This window comes from Triturus cristatus, chromosome 2_2 (genome assembly GCF_964204655.1).
Source record: "Triturus cristatus chromosome 2_2, aTriCri1.1, whole genome shotgun sequence".
Taxonomy (NCBI): domain Eukaryota; kingdom Metazoa; phylum Chordata; class Amphibia; order Caudata; family Salamandridae; genus Triturus; species Triturus cristatus.
The window spans coordinates 856,280,935-856,297,468 of NC_140582.1; the positions used below are offsets into that span (position 1 = coordinate 856,280,935).

A 16,534-nucleotide genomic window follows, 5' to 3' on the forward strand; every position below is an offset into this window, starting at 1 on the left:
CTAGAAATACTGGTAAGCAGTCTCAAAGCTATTCAGTTCACCCCCACAGCGGAAGGAAACTGCATTATATCCAGCCTGGTGTGTAGCTCATGTATGGATGAAAAACTAAAAATATTCACGAAAGAGGGTACGCAGCCCACCAGGTCAGTCAACACCAAACCCCAGTCACAGTTACCTGTTTTTCAGGGAGGCTACATATAGAGGAGGCTTGTAAAGACGAGTGAGACTGGTCATGCAAGGCATTCATTACAACATTAAAGTTCCTTCTGACCAATACTAGCCCATATGGCAAAAGATGGCCCAAGAATACAGTCTGCGATACATTTGGTACATAGAGGTTAACTATCAAAAGCACATCGCCGTTTTTCCCCCAATTTTTATTGGGCAGGGAAACGTACTTACACAATCTACATTTATATGCAGATACACACAAGGCACATGATACCTGTACCATTGAGGGTATAGAGCAGAAGAACAATGATTTCAAAGTAATCTTGGACATCCAGTGGTATCAGTGGACCCCATTTAAATAAAACAAAATTTAAGAAAAGCCTTCTTCCTTGCCAATATTTACCTGACAGTATGGCTTCCTCCATGTCATACTTTTCATACATAGAAATGCATCATTTTCGAATGCTCGGGGGCAAGAATTAATCAATTTTAGGGCAATACATTATCTAGCCAGTACCACAGCACTGAAAATAAAATGGAGTAGAACATTGCATTTCATGATCTAAACCGTAAATAGTAGTCTTGTTAGTTGAAGTAATATCTAAATGTTTAAGGTCTTAAACAGAACTAGCTAATTTAGTGCAGAACTGGGTCTAGCGCCTACATTGTACAAACATACGCAATTTATCAGCATCTTCTGTGTTATATCTTAAGCATTTGGAATCTTCACAACAGTTCCATTTAAACAATTTCCGTGAAGTGGAATTCACCATGTCAAGAAAATTAAAATGTAAGTTAAGACTAGCTGATCTGAATGTATGAAAACCCATTGTTAATGAGTTAATAACAGCAGTACAAAGTTCCTGGCCAAGCATGAACAATCACTTTTGAGAGATATTTTCTAAGTCATTATCAACACAGCTGATGAAGAGGTTATAAAAATTTCAAATCTCAGGTTTCCTGCGACTGTCGTAGAATTCCAATAACTCATTTTTATCCATACAGAGAGACATTTTTATGGAAGTAATGATATACCTGAGGATAATTAAAAAATTTGCGTTGAACAACAGTTCATTTTTTAAGATAAAAAAAAAGCGCAGAATAATCCATTACAACATAATTGTCCAACAGGTGCATAAAATATAATTTGGAGATGTACAGAGGAATAGACAGACGCGGGACTGGGAGCGTCGTCACTCTAAGGCTTCTTCTCCGGTGCCTACTTCAGGACGACTCAGCGCCTCCCCCCGTTTACGGGAGCCGGAGTGACCTCTGCCCAACTCCTCAAGCTCTAACAGGCTCTCCACCTCGTCTTTGGGCAACCCGACACAGCCGATGCGTCTTCGGACCCCACGGAGCTGGTCGGGGGCCCTGGGCCTGCAATGCCAGCAGCCCCGGCCCTGGCACTGGAGGGCCTCTGCGGATACAGGCCTGGATCCGGATCGATGCCGGTCGATCTCACTGGGCCATCCTCGCACTGATCCCAGAGAAAACACCATCGGCGCCGGCAGTGCCCCTGGCCAGCACAGTCGGCATCCTCACACCGAGAAGGACCCAGACATCAGATCAGACGCCGGAGGGTATTTTTCTTCCCCTGTTCATCCCTGGTGTTGCATACTGCCCAGAAGGTGGTGAAGAGGACCCGGAGGGGTAGCTGGACCCTTTAAGTAGGCCAGCTGGAAGAATTGGACTGGAGAGGACCTGGGTGATGCCAGTGGTCTGGACATTTCTCCAGACCTTGGCATGCTTTCGACCCCATACCGTTTATTCGGAAGAGGGAGCGTCCTACGCTGTGGTCGTGCAAAGGGCGGCGGCCAAGGTCTTGAGCACCCTTCAGTGGCAGTTCGGACTAACCTCCTGACAGAGGTGCTTCAGCCTGCTGTATCCTGCTCGGAATCCCTTCTGGCCTCCCAACGATGGGACGGTGTTCATAAAAGTGATGGCGGTAGTCGCAGCTCATCTGCGCAGATCAGGGGTTTCAGTCTTCCCCTATCGCCCGAGGCTGTAGTCTCCCACCTCAACACTACGGTGGACCTACTACACTCGCTGGGATTCACCATCAACGAGCCAAAGTCACACCCGACTCCCTCTCATACGCTCCCTTTTATCAGAGCTTTCCTAGACACAGTGCAGTTTCAGGCCTATCCTCCCGAGCAGCGAGTCCAGGATTTTCAGGCTATGATACCATTGTTCCAGCCTCTATCCCAGATTTTGGGGAGCATGACCCTGAGGCTGCTTGGCCTCCTGCATATGCGGGCTCGTCAGTGGTACCTAAAGTTCCTGTGGGCACAGAATCAGGGGAACCTTTCAGACTACATCCAGATCTTGGAGGGAATTGTACAACATTTACAGTGGTAGCTAACGAGCCAAGCTTGAGTCACCGGCAGTTCCAGCTCCTTTCCCCAACCCGATCCAACATTGGTGACAAATGTGTCACTTCTGGGATGTGGCGGCTATCTAGGAGAGGCCGAGATTAGGAGTCTGGTCTCCGGCAGAGTCCGGGCTCCATATCAACCTGTTGGAGCGTTGGTGATCCGGCTGGCACTCGAAGAATTCCTTCCCTCTCTCAAAGGGAAAGTGGTGTAGGTGTTCACTGACAACACCACTGCCATGTAACAATAAACCGGGCAGGGTGGGGTCGTGGACCCTGTGTCAAGAGGCTTTTCGCCATCAGGAGATGACCCTGGTGGTTCAACACCAGGCAGGTTCTCTGAACACCAGGGCAGAAGAACTCAGCCGTCGGTGCCTGGTGAATCACGAATGGAGTCTTCATTCAGAAGTAGTGCAAGGTCTCTTTCAGTGGTGGGGAAAGCCTTGGTAAGGTCGGTTTGCCATCAAAGCGAACCCACAATGTCAGCAGTTCTGCATGTTGCAGTTTCCAAGGCGGCACTCGCTCAGCGACGTTTAACGTCGTAAGTGGAGTTGCGGCCTCCTCTACGCCTTTCCGCCTGTACCACTTCTGCCCAGAGTGCTGAAGAAGATCAAGCGTGACCGGGCTCAAGTTATTCTTGTGGCTCCGGACTGGGCACGAAGAGTATGGTACCCCGATCATTGCCATCGATCCTCCAATCAGACTGCTCCTTTGAGAGGATCTTCGGTCGCAGCAGCAGCAGAGGGTTCTTCACCAGAACTTGTCAAGCCTCCATCTCCTTGCGTGGAGATTAAGCGGAAACAGTGGACAAATTTTGACCTTCCACCCGAAGTCTAATGTCATTTTGCAGCCAGGCGTCCCTCTACTAAAATGGTACAAGTCTGTAAATGGAACAAGTTTGTGGCATGGTACACAGCAAAGGCTGTGGATTCCCTTTCTGCCCCTCTTTCAGAGGTTCTCTTGTATATACTTTCTTTGGCCCAGCAGGGCTCTGCTCTGGGTACTCTTAAACCTTATGTTGCAACTATATCTGCTTTCCATCGGCTGCCAGATAAGGGTATTACTAATCTCTTTCCTCAATCTCCTTTCATAATGCCCCAGTGGGACTTGAATCTTGTTCTAACCTATCTTGTGTGCTCCCTTCGAGCCTCTTCACAACTGTCCTCTCAGGCTCCTCACTCTGAAAACTGCCTTCCTTGTTGCCATCACTTCAGCTCGCAGGGTGAGTGAGCTTCAGACTATCTTCCAAGCCCCTTTTCTTATCTGTGCATCCAGACAAAGTAGTGCTTATGGCAAGGCCCTCGTTCTTTCCTAAAGTAGTTACACCATTTCATATAGGACAATCACTTTGCCCACCTCTGCACCCTTCCAAGGAGGAGGAGAGACTCCACCATCTGGACCATAAACGCGTGCTGTCCTTCCACCTTGACCACACAAACGATTTCTGGGTGGACGATCAACTCTTCATTAGCTATGTAGGTGCCAAGAAAGGCTAGCTGTTCAAAAGCTTACCATCTCTCGATGGGTTGTCCTTTGTATTAAAGTCTGTTACGCTTTAGCGAAAAAGGAACCTCCAGTGGGGCTGCGTGCCCATTCCACTAGGGCTATGGCAACAACCACTGCATTGGCACGTGGAGTCCCACTTCTTAACAAATGCCAGTGTGCCTTGTGGGCATCCTTGCACATATTCACCAGACATTACTGCCTGGACAGCAAAGTGCCGAGGGACGGCTATTTTGCCTGTTCGGTCTTCTAGGGCTTTCTGGTGTGAAATTAGTTTGCAGACCCTCCACCGGGGATGGTATTGCTGGGGTATCTATTCTAAGGTAAGGAATCTACAACTGTCTCTTTCAGATGAACAAATTACTTACCTTTGGTAACAATATGTCTGTAAGAGACATAGGTTAGTTGCAGATTCTTTACGGCCCCACCCATCCTCCCCACTCTGCGAACTGACTTCTAGGGATAGGGACTCCCTTACAGGGCCATAGTTGTGGTGCACCAGTGGTCAGTGTCTTTCATGGCTCTGCGCTTCTGGCGTGGAAAGTCAAGTCAGACCTGAGGTTAGCGCGCAGGGGCGGTGTCTAAGTAGGCACTGGGATGTCATCCCGGCGACCACGACACCGAAGAAAGACGCGGAGTTGAACGATGCTTACCGACGTGCAGGGGTAAAGATAAGAAAATTCTCCAGATCCAGTCTGACGCCTGGGGGTAATTGTAAGGTAAGGAATCTACAACTGACCTATGTCTCTTACAGATCCATAGTTACCGAAGGCAAGTAACTTGTTCTTTAGATTTACAGCTCATGATGTCAGATTCAAATTGAACAATTTGTTTACCTTTATGAACAAAAAAGTGATCCATATACTGTGCTACAGACCCCGCTTTAACATTTTAATTGTTTTATTTCTGGCTAAAATAGATATTTCTGTATTTAGGGTGGTTTGGTATTTATATACCTGCCAAATATAAAAAAAATAATCGTCACAATGTGTAAGGCTCACAAACAAATTAATATTCTTTGACAATATATTTGGAAGGATGGGTTCTTTAGTTACAGACCAAAGTTAAATCGGGTTGACTTGTGGTCAAAAGAAAGTCACTCATGAAAGAAACCAGCTATTTGCAAAACAAAAAAACACAGTCCTGTCATCAAGGGTGGCTGAACTGAATTTTCCCAAAATTATTAAGTGCTACTCGAAAGAACACTGACAGTTAGGTAAATTAAAGGCAGCACAAATACATTAGAGCCCTTTTTAGGTCGAGCCTAGAGCAGCGCATGCGCTGCTGCTCGACTTTTAGTAAGGGGGTTTTCAAAGTGCTACCCACAAGCTTTTCCTGGCCTAAAGCATGTGTGCGGGAACGTGCGCAGCCGCCATCTGCCTTTCCCATCTCATTAAGCCTGGTTTTACAGTTCCGAGTCGTCATGGCTCATTAAGTGTGCACACATATATATCTCTCTCTCTCTCTCTCTCTCTCTCTGAGATATAAAAGCAGCATGTCCCTGGGCAACGCCTGTGAGCTCGTGACGTCAGTCTTTCGGTGCCAAGCTACTTTTGCCACCTCTGGTAGGAAAGCGTCCTTGCTCGATAACAGTAATGTACCACCCTCATGCTTTACCTGCGGCTCCTCTGCCACCAGACGCTGGCATGCCTGGAAGGGCACAGCTTAAGTGGCAACAGGTCTCCAGACTTTCTACTGGCGGGAAGGTTGGTGAGGTCGTACAACAAGTTCCAAGCTCAGAAAATCAGCAGTGCTCTGTGCTGCGAAATGCAGGCCCTGTAAACATAATGGTAGACTCGCCCACTCGCCTGGAACTGCAAATTGCAGGTTTGTTTGGCACAGAGGCAGCAGAGAAACAGGGCTGCAACACTCGTGATAATAATGCATGAGGCATTCCACTTAACATTTGACATCAAAGTCTTTCTGTATGAACACACTCTGCTACACGGCACTTATCAGTAGATATTGCAACCAGACTAATATTAATTGGTTCTTTAAATATTGGAGCATATTTCGTACAAAGCCCTGTGGTCATCTGTGTGTCTCTGTGATGTCAGGGTCCAGCACAATGGTAGAAATTAGGCACTTTGAGAAAAATAACATTTCTGCCCGGGCAACTTAAAAACTAGATCATTGCTGTGCCTCTGAGCAGTTTAACCTTAGTTCTTTTTCTAGGGTGTTTCATACAGGCGGCAAGAGTTGACTCGTTTGTTAGATGCGCACGAGAGCAGGATCAGAGCCCCCCAAGCCCCTCCCCGGTGGGAGGCAGACATTTCAGAGGGTCGCATAACACCTAAACTGATCTTACAACTTCTCTTCTTGAGGAGGAACTAGAGATTGCACCTTAAAGGGGAAATATTTGGATTCATAATTGACTGTCACCACATATTATTCTAAGCACTCAATCTGAAGGTTGGAGCAAGGATAGTGGTGAGAGCAGCACTTCTGCAATATCATCCACAATGTTTTAGTAACGCTTGTTATCATTGGCTGAAAAAAATATTTTTTGATTCAGAATCCAGTGTGCACAAATCCATTTGTGTCAGGTTTCCCTCAACATTACAATAAGTCAAAGTAATGGCCGAGCTCTGAGCTTTTGGCTTTGTCAATGTGAATGTTTTTTGTGTAGGTTTGTGGGGTTGAGGATGTGTCATGTGTGCCCGTGTTAAATTGTGCGTGTTACTACTTTTGAGCGGGTGCCTGTGGCTGTGTGTTATTTGTGCATGTTTGTGAGAACAGTTGCCGTGCTCAATACATTGACTCACTGCATCCGCTAAGCAAGTAAATGTTGATGGGACTTAGGAAGCATCTCAAATGAAGGGAGTCCATTGCCTTGATGAGCTTTTTCCTCAAATAAACAGCTGATACCAGTTCCACACACCCACCGCAGGTCGATCAACCAGGTATTTGAAGCTTCTCTTGTGTAAAGGAACCGTTTATACACACTCACTTGGAGAGGGCTTGGCATATAAACACATGGGGATATTTTCTGATCCGCATGCACCATTATTTAGGCACAATCCTGCTGGGTGGATTTCAAAGAAGTTTGTTTAGGAATGCTCACTTTGGAGCGACAGTCATGAACAGGATGGTTCTCTCTAGTGACTACGGTGTCTTCGGTGAACAGCCGATTGTGCTTATGCACGGTTGCTGGAAATGTACTTGGTTATAGTTATTGCTCTTTAAGTGCTCCCTGGTAGGAAGGTTCTCACACATGAAAATGAATCAGTGTTTTTGTGCCTCCAGATGACCAAATGTACGCTTCAAACCTTTTTCGTGGAATGAAACCACGAAATGGCCAACCTTCATGACATGGGAGCTTTGTGTGAACAAGGACCCATTAGTGCTGTCTCCACTGGGACTCTATGACCGGTTCATGTAAACTCGTAAATTGACAGATTTTCGCGAATCGAACATTTTTTAAAAAAACAGATATTTATCAACATTTAAAATGGAAAATCTTTACGAAAGTACATTTCCAATAGGAAAGGCATAGGAGACCAACTAGGAAGTAATAGTGTAAGTGCTTGAGTCAGCTGTGCCATATTTATAAACATGTAAAATAAGCAAATAAAAGATGGCATGTTAACCTATGCGAGAGACCTCCCACTGTGTGCGAACATATTAATTATCACGCACTTGCAGCTTTCCCCTGATAAGTTCGGGCAGGTCAAACATGCAGAAGTTCATCCGGGTAGGACAAAGGCCCAGGAAAAAGTCAAAACATGCAAAATTCATTGTGGTAAAACTGATTCCAGCATTATGCATCATTTTCATTTTAACAACTCCGGTACATGTGGTCCACCCTATTCCAACAAACTCATAATCTGGGGCACTGGAATTATGCAATTCTATGACCGCATAGTAATTCACATAATTATGGATTTGCTGCTTTTGCCACATAGTCCATCATCTGCTGCACAATCTGCAAATTTTAACAAAAAAATATATATTTTCTTGCTGAAACAGATCAAAAGTAATTTTTTTTTAAAACTGTTGACTGCATCCATTTTTGATGCCTTTCTCCTTTAAATTTCCATTACAACGAAGTGAAGTGTACTAAAAGATGAAGAAAAATTCGATAATCACTGTAAAAATTAACTTAAACACAAAAAAATTGGGATATGTCCATTGAAGGGAAAGGCGCCAGTCGCGATTGCAGAGGTTTCTTTGTATGAGGTTTGCTCACAAAAACGTGTTTACGCCCTACAAACTCATTGCAATAAGTCAGAGCTGCCCATGGGGTATCCACAACTTCTGATTTTCAAGTTTTAGTCCCATATGGTTATTCTCAAAGCTCGTACATGGATGCTTTTTCAATAGAATGTACATTACCCTTTAGCGAGCTTGAGTATTCTTGCTTGAGAAGAAAGATTTTATAAAATTAATTAAAAGGTTGTTGAACCAATGGGATTTTTCTAATAAAATGGCTGCAGGGCTGGAGTTGAGTCAGTCACAAAGGGTGTAGGTGAATGGTCGAAGTGAGCGGGATCTGAGGGGCAAGGCGTGCCCATACTTTTTACGGCATGCCTACGTAGCGCGCATGAGCTGCATAGTTTGGCGATTCCCTTGCGGGAGCAAGCTTTGGATGGTTCCCCTTCTTGCTCCCGCAAGGGAAACGCTATGAGTGCTCTCGGCCGCACTCTACCCACCCCTCCCCCCTCAGCGTCTACAGGCGCTCAGCATGTTTTGCTGCTGTTCAGCGCCGAGATGCCCCCGTTTCTGCTGTCGGGGACCATCGCCTTGTCGTACTTGCAGTTTTGCATGTTGGGGTGAGCTGCCGGTAGGTATGTCGATGCGCTCCCGCAAACAGTGCACCGCGCCTGCAGACAGCCGGCTCTCAGGCTGCTCCGCCGACCTTGGCCTCGGACGCGGTTAGTTTATAAGTAACAAAAGTCCGGGTCACAAAGTCCCTCTCCCTGGCCGAGCCTGCGAGGCACCGATCAAAGTTTAAAAGTCTCTGGCACCGGAGAAAGCAGCTACAAAAGTTGTGTAAAGCGCGACCAGGGGTGTCCTGCGTACGTGGGTCTGCAGCCCCCTTCCCAGCTGGTTGGTGAATGAATGGAGCTGCTCTCTGCTGCACAAAGCCTGCCCACCGGTGCTCTCTAGCATCAACAAACTCCACATGCGAGACGCTGCATTTTTTATTTCGGAAACTCCTCTCCACTCCCTTTAAATTACTCGCCTCGACTGGCTCTGCTGGGATTTTAGCGGACAGCCAGCCCCCTTCCTGAGGCTGCCTTTTACATATGATAATTAAGACCACATTTCTTCCCTCTTTCCAAAACTTGGGAAATGCTGGTTCCGGGGTTAGGGAGCCCCTAACGTAACAGGAGGGCAGTGACAATGGGGGATGGGTCGCGAGAGCTACACTTATAACGTATATACTTACGCACTACAACTTCGTGTTTTTCTAACTGTACTTTACATTTTTAAAAGTTATTTGTTCTTTTTTTTTTTTCCCCATTTTCCCATTCATTTACTTTCCTCAACCACAATTGAAACGTGGAAACGGAATTGCATGTTATAATTCTGAAAATGTTCCTGACAATAATGGAGTATTCTGGCTAGGAAGATTTGTAGGGAACATTAAGGAAACGAGTTAATCTGCACTTGACAGATACTTGAACATCATATTTTATAAAAAACGAAAGTTTTAAATGCTTAATATTTAAAAAGGTAACGAGATTACTTGCATACGAATAGACAAATAGTGAAAGTTGCACTGCAAGGAAGGCAGTGCTGTATTCCAGTGGCAAGTTATTTTATATAAAATATATATGCCATTTATTCAATGAGGTATCTTAAAAAGCAAGTAGGCCAGGAAACACTGCTTCGGGGCATTAATGCAACTTTTTGATAACGTCATAGCAACCAAGAATGGAAGTCTATAAAAAATAAACAGTCGATTTCGAAATAGACATTTGCACCTGAGCGTTACAGAAGCGCAAACTCAAAATACAAAATGTAATGCAAATATAGCACTGACAAAAACATTGTAAAGTTAAAGCAGCATAGCCCCTCATTATAAAAACTGAGAGGAGCAGGCAGACGCATTCTGTTTGGGGTCTCTTCCACCCCAGTAGATGGTGATGTGTGGGTATTTCTCAAAGATGTTCAACAATCAGACACGCTAGAGCTTGTTTTGGACTTCCCTTTTCTGTAAGATAGTTTTCATACTTTCCCAAAAAGGGACGCATGTGTGTTACTGTGTGTGAGGGGATGTACTCCAATATAGAAAATGTTTAATTACTATTAGACAGACGAAGGCTCGCACAGAACGCAATCACAGGCCCACCCATAATTTGCAGGTTCTCACTTTCTCTTTGCTTCTACCCTTGATTAATTTTGAAACAGCAATTGGCAATATTTTCTTGTGGGTGCAGGTTGCAGCTGAAAATAGATGTGCTCTTATCTCCTTAGTTAATTTTGAAAATGGTGGGACTGAATGGATGACAGAAATCTTTCCGTTCTTGAAAAAAGCAAAACAGGTATGCAAAATTCATAATTTTAACATTAAATCCAATATCAGAAATCCATTCTTTGTTAACTATGGGTAATAACTGTAACAACTGCATACATTTCGGGAAGTTTGTCCTAGAAAAACTTCAACACTTAGCAGGACCTTAAACCCAGTAGGACGTTTTGTGCTTAAACCCTCCTCAGTAAAGGGCATACCCAAGTCTTTGTGTGCACCGTTGTGCAAATGTGAACACTCTAGTGCAAGACAAGTGGAAAGTGTCAATAGTCTTACTGTCAGTCACCAAGTGCACTCACGTCTATGCACCTTGTCCTGAGTATGGGTCTTGATCGATGTGCACTGGTGCTGTTATTGCAAAAGTATCAAGACTTGTTACAACATCAAGCATACGCTTTGTACAGAGTTGGAAGCCTGTGCAGGTCTATTCCAAACTCAATCAAAATCATAACACACACACACACACACCTCAAAGTCCACCCACAAGATTTGTTACTCTGACAATACAAATTATTTACACTCACTTGCAATGTGTGTGTCACCAGCATTTCCGTCCTTGAACCTGCTTATGTCAGAGAATTATAAATGTACACTTTTTTTTTTTCTCCATTTTCTAGTTGTACTGAGACCTCATTGGCTAGGTCTCGGATTCCTAAAAAGCCTGTATTTCTTTTCCCTTTATTGTAATATCGTTTTACTGAAGCGCCCGCATTACACCATTCCTTCTGACTCCAAGATATATATATATATATATATATATAGATATATTCTAGAGCTGGATACGAAGAAGCCACAGGGCCTTAATTCTAGTGAGGACCTCTTCACTTGTCTTTAATTGGGTTTTCTTGATTTGGCTTCCCATGAGTTGTACTGCATTGTGTGATGGTCACACCTCCTTTACCAATTTTTGGTTTTAACGAATTTAGATGACACAATCTTTTTTGATACACTTTGCACTATGCATGTTTTCTCTGCACTTAGACAGTTTTTATGCTTGTCCAAATATGGACTATTACACCGATTACAACAGGGCATCTTTTTTATGCACTTTATAGTAACCGCCCATGGTATTTTGGGTTAGACGTTTGAACTGTATTTATAAGGTAATTAGTAGGGTTCGAGCAATGTGGTTTGGCCAACAAATCTGTGTTTAAGTTTACATTGCATTTCTAACTTAAAACTGTTGCACACTTTTTGCTTGTTTTGCACATGTTTGAAAGTAATAAGATTCAATTTCGTATCAAATAACTTTATTGCTTTCTTCAACACAAAACAAAAAAAGCCGTTCTGAGCTGTTTTACCTCGGGTTACTCTTTAGAAACATTTTTTTAACATGGAATTTGTTTTATCGGTATTTTAACTGATTGATGTTGGTGCTTTTATAACGTTGCCCTATTTTGTAATTATCCAAGCTTACAGTAATTTTTCTATGTCTATATATGCACAGTCTGAATCAGCCAATTGTGTCATCTTTTCAATTTGTATTTTGCACTTTAAAAAGCGGGACCACAACTCCCATGGCGTCATGTGATCAAGGCCTCTGGGAGGCTGAAACGCGTCATGCAGGCAGTGAGGTGAACAAAATAAAACTTACTCACTCGCAATTTGGGTCGGCTCTCGTCTGTTCCTGCTTTCCTTCAAGATTGTTGATGAGCAGGAGTACTCCAGGCGAATTCTCCGTCATATATATATATATATATATATATCGCTATCTTTGGCAATTGCCACAGATCAGCGTAGAGCCACACTTAATCTCCGTTACTTCGCTGGTAGGCTGGCCCCAATAAGCCTTATCTGCATGGCTTAATGCCACACTTTTAAATATGGACTCCAGAGGACTACCACAAACGGGTGCCAGAGAGCAGCTTTGGGCAATTCAACAGTGCAAGCCACATTTTCAGCACATTCTGTGGCACGGGCACATTTGGCTGCACAAGGAATGGAATGGGCCACATTATGTCACACGCTTTAAGAAGAAGAGGGGCAGTCGGGTCATAGTGGCCATTCTGATGCACAGAGCACATTCTTCATATGGGGCCAATTCTGCAGCTTGGAATGCCGCATCCTGCGCATAGAGCACATTTCATGACATGTCTTTGGAAGCATCGTAGCACCACTGTGGCACATGGCAAATTCTCCTTCAGGTGGAAAATTGTGTGGCATGAGGCACCTTTCTAGACAAGAAGCACATTCGCTGAGATGGAGCTCATTTTCTGGCATCAGACACATTATTGGCTGACCTTGGGCTCAGTCAGTTATTCGCAGCCAGCGTTCATTTCCCTGTGCATCACCGGAAGTGTTGAGCACTGCACGTGCACAGCTCTCCCAGAAAGCTGATCCGAGTGGTAAATCCCAGTTGCTCTCTGCACCCCTCGATCCCGGAAGCTGGGCGGTGACTACGTAGCATGATTGACAATAGCTGCTCCCCTGTGGTGTTTTGAGCTTTCTGTCCCATGAGGACATGCCGGACCCGATTCACGTGTTTTTGCTCGCCTAATTTCAATCAGATGTGCATAAAAAGGCATTCGTGGGCCTGAATCGGAACCTCGATTCATTATATCATAAACTGCAAGAATAAGTTAAAAACAAGCATTGGCATAGCCAATAGGTCTCGCCTTTGGGACTTTATAAGTGTTTAGCCATGCAACAGTTTATGTTGGTGCACCAAGGATATTGTGCTGCATAACTAAATACTTATAAGGTCCCAAATGCAAGACCTATTGGCTATGCCAATGCTGGTTCTAATTAGGGATTGAAGCACCCTAGATGCCAACTACTGTAACCAGAGACAAATAAACAGATAGTAGTAGGCCATTCCATGGCCCTTTTACACGTTGCACATTTTAACACACCTACCTGTTGGACAGTGTATGGTAAATGAAACATTCTTTCAACAGAACCATAAGGAAACTTGGCAGACCAGCTGTGGCTCCCAAGAGTCAAACTTTTCATCTATTAATTCTGTTGTTGGGAAGGTTTTTCCATTTTAAGTAATGAAAACAGGAGCCAGAGGTGCCCCCCCCCCTCTAAATATTCAAATGAGGAGGATAAAGGCTAGGGTTTTAAGCAAGCATTATAAAAGATTTTCAGCCTCGGATCATCATGGGGTTCTTAAGAGAGTTACAGGAAATTCTATGGCAAAACCCGGAGGCAAGGATTAAGCCGTTCTCTCTTCAAATTATTTTCTCCAGCAGCCTTTTCAAGAAAACATTTTCAACAACTACATTTCCCATGAGCCATTGGGCAATAAAAACAGAACTAGTCCATCCACTCACAGTGCTGCCTTCTGTATAAGGGTCCCTGCAGCCCTTCTATCTCCCTTTTTCTTCGCTGCTCCAACAGCATTTAGATAAGTGCTTCCCGTCTCCCTGGTGTTCTTTATTCCTTGCAACATTTTATCGCTATGCTAGCGGTATTATTTCTCTAACCGCGTCACTAATCGTAGAAGTTTCATTGGTTTTTCCCTCGTTTAGGGCGACCACAGGAACGCTCTCATTCCTACGCGGTCGTGACTCGACTGACGGCTCGCATGCAGTGCGGTCTTCAGATTGCCATGGAGCACGCACACTAAATTTTGATACATGCACTGGGATCACAGCCCCTGGTGGCACTCGCTGGACCCGGACGTTCTTCTCCACCCATGTTCAGCGGAGTGGTTCCCAGCTCCCAGAGTGCCTGCCCACATGGCAAGCAGGTTGAGTAAACCCATTGATGAGGCGGTGAGGGGCTGCCTTAAGGCAGAGTGACCTAGGTCATCTTTAGAAGGGAAAGTGGTCCTCACACCAGAAATTAACGCTCAGATGGTGACTTTCCTGGCTAAATTTGTCTGTGACCCATAAAAGGGCATTGATAAATCGTGGCGCTCATGCCAAGATAAACTTCTGGATGTAGCAGGGCCCCTCACAATGAATGTGCAGGCTTCCGGGTCACAAATTTCCCCAGACACTTTGTCCGGCAGGGTTCAGTGAGCAATTCTTCTTGGGAACACAGACTGCGCAATCCCAACCAAACGGCGCAGATCGCTGCTGAACAAGATCGACCCAAAGTTGGGGGAACTCTCCACCTCAGAGGCAGGTATGGTGGCCCAGGGCAATCTCTTTGGGGATCCTTCATTCTGGAGTTCAGCAAATTTGTTAACACTTATATATCTAAATAAAGCCCAGCTCTCTATTAGGAGAATTTTTACCCCCCGGTGTTTTTACTGCAGCCGATCGAGGCAGGGGCCGCTCGACCGGCCGTTCCTTCCATCAAGCCTCTAGAGGTGGCGACTCCTGTCGAGGCCAATGGCAGGACTCCAGCAAATTTGGAAACTTCAGCTCCACCAAACCCGACCCCCGGCATCGGGCTGGCAGAAGCGGATCCAGGGGCAATGGCAGCCTCGGCATTGCACAAGGTGAGAGTACAGGACTTGGTGGTGCTCAGAGTTGGGGGTCGGGGGTCATACCGAACTGGCAAAACCTCTACTCAGACGTGTGGGTCCTTCAAACAGTGAGAGGCTTATGGATAGAGTTTTATAGATCTTCGACAAAAGCCCAGTCCTTTGATCTTCTCAAGGGAGAAGCGACCAAGAAGTTACCAGCCTCTTAGAGAAGGGTGCGATAATCTGCACGACGGCCCATCCCGAAGATTCGACCCTCAGCAGATGCATAGGAGGAGATACAATGATAGAGTGCCATAATGGAGGCGTGGAACAGCCGAGCGATATTCATCTCTCAACCCGACCTGGTGATCGAGTGACGCTAGATGCTCCGGGTGGGGGGGCTCGTTGTGAGCATTTCTCCACCAGAGGAAAATGGTCTTCTGCAGAACTCTCTCTACACATCAATTGCCTCGAACTGATGGCAGGTTCCTTCGCCTTCAGATGTTGGATAAAGGAGAAAGTTCAGTGTTGGGTTCTCTTGGAGATGGACAACGTGGTGGCAGTCCAATATGTTAACCATCTTGGAGGGGGGGTAGTATTGCTTGGCCACCCATTCTCAGTGCAGCCGACTGGTTATCTGACTCCAAAAAGTTTTATTTTAAACCAGTGTCCTCTGTGGCAAACATAGTGGTTGATCAGCTTTAAACCAGCCGAATCCTCGCCTCCGGGTCCTGCCATTGAATGAAAAGTGTCCTAGCTATCGTAAAGGAAAGTTTTAATTCTATTAAGGACACAGAGGCGAGGATTAGCCCACCCTCTGCTCATCTCGAAGCTCCTCCCGAATGAACTGCTGGGTCTTGAGGATTGTGAAAACTGCATGCCAGTGTGCATAAGGATGTTGACGACTTGTCACATACGCTTTGGTCTAGGGTGTAACATGAGGAGCTAGGTTTCCTACTGTACATTGTTGATTGATAATTGTCCAGTTTATTATAAGTCGATAGACAACTTGTGTTTTTCTTAATCATTACCAGGAACTAAGTCCAATAAACTATAGTAGAGCAAACGGATGGAAGCTGTGTACGCAAGAAGACAGAGAGAGGAGTTGGCCTAACGGCTAGGGTGGTCGACTTCGAATCTAGGGAACTGTGTACGAGTCTTGGCAATGACGCTGAACATCCTGGGATTCTGGGCAAATCACTCAATCGCCACGTGCCTAACAAAAATGAATGTGTCCTCATGTGAATGTGTAATGCAACTGGTGCTATATAAAGCGTCTGATACCCGATTTGGGTCAAGTTTGAACTATATAAAACTCTATTTAAAAAATAAATAAATAAAGAGGGCGATAGAGGGGCTACTGGGACCATTATACAAAAGGCAGCACTGTGATTGGATGGACTATTTCTGTTTTTATTTCCCATTGGCTCATGGGAAATGTAGTTGTTGAAAATGGTTTTTTGAAAAGGCTGCTGGAGAAAAAGTGAAGAGAGAACAGCCTAATCCTTGCCACCATGCCCATAATGGAATTGAAACTTTCCTTTACGATAGCAAGGACCTTTTTCAAACTTGTTACTTCAGTCATTCACCAAATACCAAAATACAATCCCACGGCATCAGGTTGCCAGAACGAGACCTCAATACATACACA

The 16,534-nt window shown here is 45.0% G+C and overlaps 1 protein-coding gene across 3 annotated transcripts in view; it reads right to left on the minus strand.

Annotated features, from left to right (window-relative positions):
• The window catches only part of UBE2K (ubiquitin conjugating enzyme E2 K), a 231,459-nt gene that overhangs the window by 158,665 nt on the left and 56,260 nt on the right, over nt 1-16,534 (minus strand). The gene's annotated exons all lie outside the window — the stretch shown is intronic.